At 46.4% G+C, this 12,428-nt stretch overlaps 1 pseudogene; it reads left to right on the top strand.

Moving 5' to 3' along the window:
• Window positions 1–247: 247 nt before the first annotated feature.
• The window catches only part of LOC134209896 (zinc finger protein 354A-like), a 44,531-nt pseudogene continuing 32,350 nt past the window's right edge, over window positions 248–12,428 (top strand).

Raw genomic sequence — 12,428 nt, 5'->3', positions numbered from 1 at the left:
CGCAAGATGTTTTGCTGGAGTACGAATTGAAGTGATTTTGTCAGCAACATCCTCGGAAAACCTTGAACTATACGAGGAGTAAGATTGAGTGGAAGGTAAAACCAGCAGCAGCACTGTGAAATTCACTTATAAAGAAAGCGCGAAGAAAGCAGCATGTTTGTATAGAGCGTGCTGGTGATATAATATATGAATCGTTACTAAGTTGATTGGAGTTGAAGAATTTCTTTTCGGACAAAACAATTTAATCATGAGTTTGGCGCTCAATTTCGAACGCAAGTGTCGTACCTGCAGTACAGATATCTGGAACTAACGTGTGGATACCCATCTTTGGCAGTGGACTTCAGCTGGATCAGAAAATCCATCGCTATCTAGGACTAAATGTAAGTATCTCTAACATTTTGGAAAAAATCATCTTCATTTACAGATATCAAACTCGTCATTGGAAAAGCGTACTTTTGTCCCACTTACATTCACCAGCGAGTGCGCTGATGATGGTTTCTATAGTCTACGATTCAATGTTTTCAGAACGCAACACGAGAGAAGGAGAGACGACTGCGCCTGAATCCTCATTCAATCAACGTTGTGCACTCGATATGGCGTTGGATTGGTGGGTGGCCTTGAGAGATTCCGTATGCGAGTGGCGATACCACTTTGTTCTCAGAATGCAATTTCCACGCGAATCGATGTAAATGTTTAACAACATTGATTCGCTCTTTAAGGGAATCTTCTCATCAGATGACGCACACAGCACCATCCCCAAGGAAAAGAGACCTCCACCATCTACTACATCGCATAGCCAGCGGGGTCGATGCTTTACTCACAACGATTCGCAGCATATCATGACCTCCTGTAGCTATCGAACGAACACGCGCGCGCGTCAATGTACAGCAACTCTCGCACGCACCTGTTCTGTGTTGTTATTTTGATCGCAGTTGTATCCAAAGGTGCATGCAGTGGCTCTTTGCTGCAAAATGCGAGAATACCAACCTTAAATGCGGATAGCCCCTCTCATCAAGATTTAGCCAGTTTTCGCGATAAACAGCTTCTACACTAATGCAAAGCATGGCACCTTCTCAGCTCCATCGAAGGGATGCGTTATCATGCTCAAATGGTTATGACTAATACGTTGTTCATGTTCGAGATAAGTATCCAACATGTCTTCTCACGAAATGAAACAAGCTGTGTTGTGTTCCTATATACAATCAGAAAGTAAAATACAAACTGCATACAACTGAAATCAAAGCTTTGAAGATAAAACTTTGAAATGCAAACTGTTTACCACCGTCAATCATGTTTATTCGTTGGATAATGAAATATGTTTGACTTATAATTTTTATGCTAAGAGAGTTAATCAACTCAGTTGAATTCAATTGATCTGTCAAAAGTTGCAAGCGTTAACGTGAAGACTTCAAGAAAAAGATTTGCCTAATCTAAAACGATCCTTATGTAAGATCAGGGCCTCCTTAGCGTGCGGTAAGACGCGCGGCTCACAAGACCATGCTGTGGGTGGCTGGGTTCGATTCCGGTGCCGATCTAGGCAATTTTCGGTTGAAATTGTCTCGACTTCCTGGCATAAAAGTATCTCGTGTTAGCCTCATGATATGAATGAAAAATGGTAACTTGGCTTAGAAACCTTAGATTAATAACTGTGGAAGTGTTAATGAACACTAAGCTCTGTCCCAGTGTGGGGATGTAATGCCAATGAAGAAGTAAGAAGAAAGACTAAACTCGTCTTAGACGAATGAAAACCAACTTGTGGGGTTTTATTGTCTACCCAACAATCATTTTTGCTTTATTGGGAAAAGGTGAATTCATGGTCTGGACTTAAATGTCTTGTGTCCTGTAACGATATTTCCCTCACGATTATTTATTTATTCAGACTAAGGCCGAAGTGGCCTGTGCGGTATATAAGAGTCTTCTCCATTCGCTCGTCCATGTCTACACGTCGCCAACCACGCAGTCTACGGAGGGTCCGCAAGTCATCTTCCACCAGATCGATCCACCTTGCCGCTGCGCACCTCGCCTTATTGTACCCGTCGGATCGTTGTCGAGAACCATTTTCACCGGGTTATTGTCCGACATTTTGGCCGTCCCGGCCCACCGCAGTCGTCCGATTTTCGGGTGTAAACGATGGATGGTTCTCCCAATAGCTGATGCAACTCGTGGTTCATTCGCTCCTCCACGTACCGTCCGCCATCTGCACCCACCAGATGGTACGCAGCACTTTCCTTTCGAAAACTCCGAGTGCGCGTTGGTCCTCCACGAGCATCGTCCAGGTCTCGTGTCCGTGAGGACTACCGGTCTAATAGGCGTTTTGTAGATTGTCAGTTTGGTACGGCGGCGAACTCTATTCGATCGGAGCGTCTTGCGGAGTCCAGAGTATGTACGATTTCCAGCCCTATACGTCTCGAATTTCTCTGCTGGTATCATTTTCGGCAGTCACCAGTGAGCAATTCTTCTACCACCTCGATTTGTCACCACCGATGCCAACTCGCGGTGGGTGGCTCACTATATCTTCTCTTGAACCTCTTCCTATCATGACTTCGTCTTCGACTTGATACATAGTCCGATTCGCTTGGCTTCCCTCTTCGTCTGATGTGGCTCCCTCCATCTTCTCAAAGTTACGTGCCATAATATCTATGTCGTCAAGCCAAATAGCTGGACGGACTTATTGAAATGTACCACTCGTGTTAATCCCTGCTCTTCGTATTACCCTTCCAAAGCGATGTTGAATAGCAGACACGAAAGACCATCACCTTGCCGAACCCTCTGCGGGTTTCGAAGGGACTCGAGATGCCCTGAAACTCGAACTACGTATATCACCCGATCCATCGTCGCTTTGATCAACCGTATCCGGAAATCCGTTATGGTGCATTAGCAGCCATAGCTGGTCCCGATCGATTGTATCATATGCGGCTTTGAAGTCGATAAATAGATGATGTGTGGCAGTTGTATTCGCGCACTTCTGCAGTACTTGGCGAATGGCGAACACCTGGTCCGTGGTGGAGCGTTCGCCCATAAACCCCTGGTACTCCCCACGAACTCCCTTGCAATTGGTGCTAGTCGACGCATAAAATTTGGGAGAGTACCTTGTAGGCGGCGTTCAGCAATGTGATTGCGCGGTACCGCTTATCGCCCTTTTTGTAGATGGGACACACGACACCTTCCATCCACTCCTGCGGCAAAACTTCCTCCTCCCAAATCTTGGTAATGACCCAGAGCAGCGCTCTGTGTGCCTCATCACCGTGTTTAAATAGCTCTCCTGGTAGTTGGTCAACCCCAGGGCTTTGTTGTTCTTCAGCGGCCAATCTCCTCCTGGATTTCCTGAGATCCGAGCCGGTAGAATTATGTCCTGCGCCGTTCCCGCAGGTCCATCACCATACCGCCATCTTCGTCTGCCACATCGCCATTCAGGTGCTCTTCGTAGTGCTGCCGCCACCTTTGGATCACCACACGATCGCTCGTGTTGCAGCAATCTCGCCCATGCTGCATTCTTCTCTTCTACTAACTGTTCACATTCGCCGTCATACCAGTCGTTTCTCTCTGATCCGGGGCACCGTGCCAAGTGCAGCGGTTGCGGTGCTACCAATGGCGGATCGAATATCTCTCCAGCCATCTTCAAGAGACGCTGCGCTAGCTGCTCTTCTGTTGGAGTGCCCTTCCAGCTGCTGCGCGTATTCTTGGGCTAGTCTACCGTCTTAGTCGCCCAATATTGCCGCGGCGTCCGACTTCGACGCGTGTTGTACACCGTCAGAGTTCTAGCAGGCTACTGCAACGGATAGTGGTCGGTTCAATATTCGCACTGCGGTAAGTGCGGACGTTCGTGATGTCGAGAAGAATTTACCGTCGATTAGAACGTGGTCGATTTGGTTTTCCGTTTCTTGGTTAGTGATCTCCATGGCCTTGTGGATATTTTGGGGAAAGAAGGTGCTTCGGACTACCATTCCGCGGAGGCTGCGAATTTTATGCATCGTTGGCCGTTGTCATTCGATACGTGTACAGACTATCCGGTCCGATGACCGGTCTATATTTCCTCCTTCCTCCTGCGCGTTCATGTCACCGATGACGATTTTGACGTCCCGCAGTGGGCATCCATCTATGCTCCAGCTGTGCTGTAGAACGCTTCTTTCTCGTCGTCGGCCTCCTTCGTTGGGCAGTACGTTGATGATGCTATAGTTGAAGAAACGGCCTTTAATCCTCATGCACATCCTTGCGTTGTTGCTGCCACCACAATCACGCGTTGGCCATCTTACCCAGCACTATGAAGCCGGTTCCCAGCTCGTTGGTGGTGCCACAGCTTTGGTAGAAGGTAGCCGCCCGATGCCCGCTTTCCACACTTTCTGTCCTGTCCAGCAAATCTCCTGCAGCGCCACGACGTCGAAGTTGCGGGGATGTAATTCGTCGTAAATCATCCTGTCGCAACCTGCAAACCTAGCGACTTGCAATTCCATTTCCAAGCTTCCAATCGTATCCTGTATTCGTCGCCTGTCTTTGCCAATTATATCGAGTCGCATTATCTCTTATATTGTTCGTAATGATTGGTTTTCAGGCGGCTTATTGGGCCTGCAAACCTCCTGTCTCGTCGGAGGGCCGTCGTGTCAGGGCTGTTTAGCGTCCCACCTAACACCAGGACTTGGGCTTGTGGCTTTGAGCGGCACACGGTCGCTTTGGCGGAGCCTACTTGCGATACATGCAGCTTTTTATAGAGGTTTAACAGGGCCCACTGTCAAACCCCACCACATCCTGGGCAGGCGAACAACTCGCAGATGGCCTGGGGAGGATCGTCAAGCCTTGGACATAGTCCCTCTGCCCCGCATGAATAAACAGCTAAAAATGTATTCAAAATGTCACCAATGAACTTTCTATTTCAGATCGCACTACGATGATCTCCAAATTCCTCTGCGCCACGTGTTTCATCAAGTCGAAAGCATCGACAAATTTGCCATCCTTGCCAAGAAAACCGAGGAAGCCTACTCGGTTGGTTCAAATGCATTCGTGCCAATCTAGCGAAGCTTAGTCCCCAGCCGCACCGTTGGCTCCGGTGCGACATGTCATCTCCACTTCCACCTCAGCAGCCCCGAAACCGGGACCCTCGATCGCACCGAAAATCGACTTCACCGCCCTTAAACAAGCCGTTGCTGAACAGATCAACCAGAAAGATGCACCCCTGGGTACGGCTCTGAATCCGATTCGATTGATCAAACCGGAAATATCGATCGTTTCGTACAGTGACCTGAAGTTGGGTCTGTTGATCAAAGATCAAGAATTGCTCAAACTCATACTGAAGGCGTTGCGGTGGGCTGAACACGATCAGAGGGCTACATTTGATGTGTTGATTCAGCGATTGAAGAGTACAACATTTAGGAGAAATTTTGTCCAATCCGAATCTTTGAATGACAGTGATCTACACGTTATTAAGTCGTATATTGGACAAGAAGCGTTCAATAAATTTTCAGTGGTAACGGAAACTCCTCTGGAGTAGCAATATTGATCTCAGTTAGAGGTGTCACCATTAAACCCATTATTAACATTTCACCAGTAAAGGGGAGAGATCGCAGGATAACAGTGAAACGGCTTCATGTTCCAATGTGAGGTCACTCTTCAAGAGAACCCTTGCCACTCAAGAGAGACCGTCACCGAATGGAAGTTGAGTTGATCCCAACCTGTTTATTGATGACGGGGAGAGTCAAGGAAAATCTAAAGTGGAAGCTAAGAAGAAAACCGAGAACTTTGTCACTATTCAGCTAATACCAGCTAGTTCAGCGACAAAAGGCAATACGAAGCACGAGGAAAAGGTAAGCTACTGTTCAAACGCGGTCAATAGAATAATTAATATATGTTTTTCTAGATATCTGTGGACTCTCTAACTTGCAGTACTCTGAAATCGAGCAGTGTTCAATTGTTCAAAACTTTCCAACTAGCGCAGAATTGCAAAACCATGTTATAGAAAACCATTTGAACAAAACACGTAATTCCACGTTGATCACACACCAGAAAAGAAAGTATCAAAATTCGCGTTAAAAAGAATAAAGAGCATGTAACCGTACCTATTCCGGTGATCCCTGAATCGCTGCCAGTATCAATCCCATACAACACCAATTACGATGATCCTGACACAAACAAAGTCCATTGAAATAAAATCAACGAAGCGGAAGCGCAAGCCAAAGTATCGATCCACCACAGGTTCCGGTATAAACCACAGAAACCAACCGAATCTACGAAAGTCCAGAGCGAGAAATCCAGACGGAAGCGTGACATCAAATGGACACTCAAAATCGGACCCAAACGCACCAGAAGTCAAGGCTCCAATCTGGCGTGCAATGTGTGCAAAAAACGCTTTACGTTGAAGAGTAAACTGGCGCTGCACATGGAATCACATTCCATCCTGAAGAGCAAGCACACCTGTGACAAGTGCGATCGCGTGTTCCGAACGGCTGCCAATCTGGAAAGCACAAGCGATTTCACGGCGGAGAAGTTTCCGCGATCGCTGTCGCAAGGTTTATCCCACCAGTAGTATGTTGAAGACGCACCGGCTCGCACACAATGACCGCCGCACCGTGCACAATCACGAAGAGACATTCAAGCGGAATCAGGACTTGAAGGTGAGTTTGGATGTATGATTGTAAAATAATGCTTTTGTCGGTAACGTTTCAATCAGCCTTACTTTCTGACTCTACGTGATCATAAGATCGAATAATGCCTGATTTGAACTTTGAAGTACCGTTTTGACTCAAATCCGAACATGACTCATATTCCGAACACTAACGTTTTAGAGCCTTGATACTAAACTTTTTTATGTTTTTCGTACGGAGGACCAAGATTACAAACGAAATGAATTTCCGATGGAAAGAACCTCGCTAATAAGGCTGAAATAGCCATTTCCATCAAAAATTTCTATTGGCTCATTTGATTTTTAATTTATTTAAGATAACTTTAACAAAGAACACATATTTTTGCCTCTAGCTCTAACTATTAAAAATCAATTTTATTGGCATATCGCATAACAGTGACTTTCATTCACTGCCTGAGCCATCTCCAGAAAGGATGTACGCAAAGACGGACGCTTCGATAATTTCTTCTTCTTATTGGTATTACATCCCACCTGGGACAGAGCCGCCTCGCAGCTTAGTGTTCATTAAGCGCTTCACAGTCATTAACTGCGAGGTTTCTAAGCCAGGTTACCATTTTTGCATTTGTATCATGAGGCTAACACGATGATACTTTTATGCCCAGGGAAGTCGAAACAATTTCCAATCCGAAAATTGCCTAGACCGGCACCGAATCGAACCCAGCCACCCTCAGCATGGTATTGCTTTGTAGACGCGCGTCTTACCGCACGCTAAGGAGTGATAATTTAATTATTCTCAAATGGCCCTCGCATATACACCTTTCAAACAATTTTCACACTTGTCGCAACCTAGCGATAACATTCGGATTCCGTTTCTCTTTCCATCTGCTTTCGCAAACACGGAAAAAAATATACATGCAAATTTCGAACAACTTTTGTTTTCGAAAAAAACTCAGGAGAAATTCCTGAAGTTCTGAAGAAATTGAAAGGATTTAGTAAATATACAAAAATGGACAGACGGGGACGTCTTGGACCGAAGACCACAAAGCCGAAAGATGTTTGTTATTTGGCGAACAAATATGTCACTTCCTTCTCCAAAGCCAGTATCGTTGACGGGCTAAGACTTTGGTTCTTCTGGTTTTGTTCGCTCTTTTTGCTCCTCTATCTTCCTCCAAGTCTCATCAGTGATCCATTGTTTTCTCTGGGTGAGCAGTTCTCCCAGATTATTCTCGCTAGTGGCGATGAAAGCATTCTTGATAGCGGTCTGTTGTCTTCCACGCTGCCACCTTTCGGAATATCTGCAGCACGTGTCTCCAGTTCTTCAACGAAGGACCGTTTCACGAGTGCTTTCAGTCAGCATGTGTTGAACCGTCGTCCGACTCTCTCCTACTGCCTAACAAATCGCGAATGCGCCGAAGGCTCAGTTTCCTATTTCAGTTGACGTAGATGGTCGATTGAATTTCAGTAAAGTTTTTCTTTTCGTTCATTTCACGACTAAAACACGCACTGTACTTACTTGCTCGATAGCTACTGCAAACTATTCAGTGTCGTTTGGCCGAACTTGTCATTTATCCAAAAAAAGTCGTTAGGACGAACAAGTTTGACCGAAAATGCCTTAAAGTCGAAATAGTTGTTTACTTAGAGCCATTTGGTCGAAGGGTCGACATTCTTGTCCAAACGACGTTACATAATTGATGAAGAGCCCTTTCTGCTAAACGACATTTTAGAGAAAACGGCTTTCAATCAATTTCGAGACTCAATATCAATTGCCACTCAAAATGGAACAAAACGTCTTTTTGCTAGGGCTGCGCAACTCAGCCGTAGTGAAGCTATCCATTATTGTGCAATTCATGTATTTAGTTTACATCTAAACAGATAACACTGAATCAACAATTTGACGCCACAATGCACAGTTCGAGGACGCATCTCTCCATCCTCGGATACGCCCCACGCTCTCCAAGTCGTTTTGCACCTGGTCTGCCCATCTCGCTCGCTGCGCTCCACGCCGTCTCGGCAGGTCCGGATCGGAAACGAACACCATCTTTGCAGGGTTGCTCTCCGACATTCTTGCAACATGTTCTGCCCATCGCACCCTTCCGGCTTTAGCTACCTTCTGGATACTGGGTTCGCCGTAGAGTTGGGCGAGTTCGTGGTTCATTCTTCGCCGCCAGACACCGCCAAAGATGGTCAAAGCACCCGTCTCTAAATTCTCGAGTGCTAGCAAGTCCTCCTCGAGCATTGTCCATGTTTCATGTCCGTAGAGGAAACCGTCTTATTGCGTCTGTACGGACATTTGGTGCGTTGATCAATCGCAGTTTCTTCTGGGCCGTAGTAACTCGACTTCCACTGATGATGCGTCTTCGTATTTCGACTAACATTGTTATCAGCTGTTAGCAAGAGATCAAAGTTATCGAATTCATCGATCCCCTTGAAGGTATGCCCGTCTATCGTAACGCACTGAGCGGGTCCTGTCGCGCTCGTCCCGCCCACAAGCATGTACTTTGTCTTCGATGTCTTCACCACCAGTCTAATTTTGTTGCTTCACGTTTCAGGCGGGTGTACAGTACTGCCACCGTTGCAAATGTTCGACCGACAATTCCATGTCATCCGCAAAACAAATAAATTGACTGGATCTGTTGAAAATCATACCCTGGCTGTTGCAGCTCTCCGCATGACACCTTCTAGCGCAATGTTGAACAACAGGCACAAAGTCCATCACCTTGTCTTAGTCCCGGCGCGATTCGAACAGACTGGGTGTTCGCCGAAATCCTCACACAGTTTTGCATACCATCCACCGCTGCTTTGATCAGTCGGTAAGCTTCCAGGAAGCTGTTTTCCATAATTTTCATATCCTACGCGGTCTCTGTCGTATGCCGCCTTGAAATCAAGGAACAGATGGTGCGTTGGGATTACCCATTAGCATTTTGAAGGATTTGCCTTTACAGTAAAGATCTGGTCCATTGTCGAGCGGCTGTCACAAAGCCGGCGATAACTTCCACGAACTCGTTCACTAATGGTGACAGACGACGGAAGATGATTTTTCCAATTTGTTTATTTGGAGGCTCCAGCGGAACACTTTACGAGCCAGTTAGATATACTCGCTAACTGTTTTAAATTAGTAGAGAGGATGCCAAGTGTCGGGTACTCGAGAGTTAGGTTTAATGTTTAAGGATGGAGGGATTAATTCGCAATCATCATACAAGGAATCACGCTCATCGTCATTTGCGTGGACGATTGTCGTCGTGCTCGAAGAATGGTTCGAATGGGAGCATCTTCCGACAGCCAGAGCTACGGTGCTCTACAGGACAGACAGACAAACAAAACAAAAAAACTTTGAAAAAAAAAACAAAAGTATTAGATTTTTGTCAGAGAACAAACTATAAACGACGAAGATGATCTGGGATATCACTTTGTAGGCGCATTAGATGGTAATCGCTCAAAGTTCTCATCAGCTTGTCGCCTTCTTGTAGATGGGCATATAACCTTCCTTCCCTCAGTAGATGTTCAGTCCCAGATTCTGACTATAGTTTTTGTGGCAAGTGGCCAGCTCTTTCATCTTGATACCATCCTTACCATCTGCTTTATTGGTCTTTAGCTGTTGAATGGCATCCTTTACTTCCCTCAAGGTGGGGGGTGGTTCCATCGTCCGCTGAACTGATGGTCATCTCCTCCGCTGCCTTGACTTTCACTCCTGTAGTCTCAGCGCCATTCAAATGTTCCTCGTAGTGCTGCTTCCACCTTTCGATCACCACACGTTCGTCCGTCAGATGCTCCCATGCTTATCCCTGCACAATTCGCTCGAGCACGAAGCCTTTGCGGGATGGTTGAGCTTCTGATAGAACTTGCGTGTTTCTTAGAACGCCAGCTGTCCATCTCCCTGCACTCCGCTTCTTCCAGGCGGCGTTTTTCACCTGAAAGGCGGGTCTGTGTCTCCCTTCCGTCTATAACGTTCCAGTTCCTGCCGTACCTTGCTGCAGGCGACCGTCCGCGTTGCGTCCTTCTCCCTCAGAATCTGTCTGCACTCTTCGTCAACCAATCGTTCCGTCGACTTCGTCCCATACCGAGATTGTTCTCCGCTGTGTCGTTAATGGCTACTTTAACTGTATTTCAGCAGTCCTCAGGAGCCATATCGAGCTCCTCTTCCGGCAACGCTGCCTCGAGATGCTGCGCGTATGCAGTGGCGACTCAGGTTGCTTCAGTCGCTCTAGGTCGTACCGCGGCGTCGGTATCAACATTGTGATAACGGATAGTTTGGGCGCAGTTTAACCATTACCAGATAGTGGTCAGAGTTGATGTTAGGCGCCACGATATGTCCTGACGTCGATAATGTCGAAGAATGCCGTCCATTAATCAGAACTTTGTCGATTTGTATTCTGTCTGCAGTGGTGATCTCCAGATTACCGAACGGGAGGCTGTGTGGAAGTAGGTGCTGCGAATGGCTATATTCTTGGAGGCGTGAAATCAATGGTCGTAGGCCATTTTCGTTCGTCAGCGGTGAGCGCAGAAAGTCGTCTAAACTCCTCCTCTGCCAACCTGAGCGTTTAAATCTCCTATGATGATTTTGACGTTGTGGCTTGGGCAGCGTCGTACTCACGTTCCAGCTGCGCGTAGAATGTGTCCTATATCATCAGTGCTTCGGTGTGGGCTATGGACGTTGATTATGCTGAAGTTGGGAACCGGCCTTGATCCTCAACCTGCAATTCTTCATTGATCGCCACCACCCGATCACGCGCCTTTGCATTCGCCCATCACTATAAAGCTGTTCCCAGCTCGTGTGTGTTGCCGCAGCTCTGGTGGTGATAATACCTTAAACGTTCGCACCATTGATCCCTTCCAACAAACCTCCTGCAGCGCTACGATGCCGAATCAAGGTCCTTGAGCACATCGGCGAGTATGCGTGTCTCCGATGAAGTTGAGAGATTACAGTTCCACGAACCGGAGTTTCCAATCGCTTAGTCCCTTTTCGTCGCGGTGGTCTTCGACGATGGTTCCGTCCGTACTCTTTGTTGATTGTTCGTTGCGAGTTTTTTTTGCTGCTGCAGGGCTCGACATCAAACCCCTAAATTTCCGGAGTGCACAGTTTCACTTAGAGTTCCTCCTGGCACTCGGACGATAATCAGCCGCCCCTAACATGGAACAGACGCTGTTGGAGCCGTTTCAAACATGTAGTTAGACGCTCAGTAAGATTTCCTCCAGAGAGAAGCAACGCCCCACTATCAGCATACGACCATAGTTCCCACCGGGGTTGTCCGATATTCCCTAAGGTTGCTCGTATCCGCCCAGCACCACGAGGAGGTAGGAGATAGGAGTTACTGGGTAGAGCAAGGACCTGGATGGGGTCTATTTATTCCTTCAGGTAGAAGTACATCCAGCACCAAGTTCTAGTACGTTTCGCTTGCACTCATGAAGCTGATTGCAACATACCACTAATTTATTTCTTCAGTATTTGCTACAGCATGTGCCGTGCCGTAATGTACAAATTCGCTATAATATGAATAGGCTAAAGTTTATGGGCCAAAAGCAATTCTTCCGTAGATACATCTTCAGATTTTTAAAATGTTTCCTCCATTCTCAGACGATAGTAGAAGACACTTACGAAACTGGGTTTAAAATCAACTACGGATTATGAATCTTTATTCCAGATTCAATCAAATAGTAAAAATTAGATGATTTTTTAATAAGTGACCCTACAGGCCGCCATTAGATTTGTTGCTCTCTTGAAATTTACATTCATTTGAGCTGGCGATGTTATGCAGAACTTCAGAACTATACCACAGAACTCCGTATGGAATGACACAACAACAAGAAAACAGAACAAAATATATGTTATAAAACTGATACAGCAATACGTAACTTCTAG

The sequence above is a fragment of the Armigeres subalbatus genome, chromosome 2 (genome assembly GCF_024139115.2).
Source record: "Armigeres subalbatus isolate Guangzhou_Male chromosome 2, GZ_Asu_2, whole genome shotgun sequence".
Classification (NCBI taxonomy): Eukaryota; Metazoa; Arthropoda; class Insecta; order Diptera; family Culicidae; genus Armigeres; species Armigeres subalbatus.
Note: the sequence above shows the minus strand (reverse complement) of the source record. Positions and strands in the feature narration are given on the sequence as shown.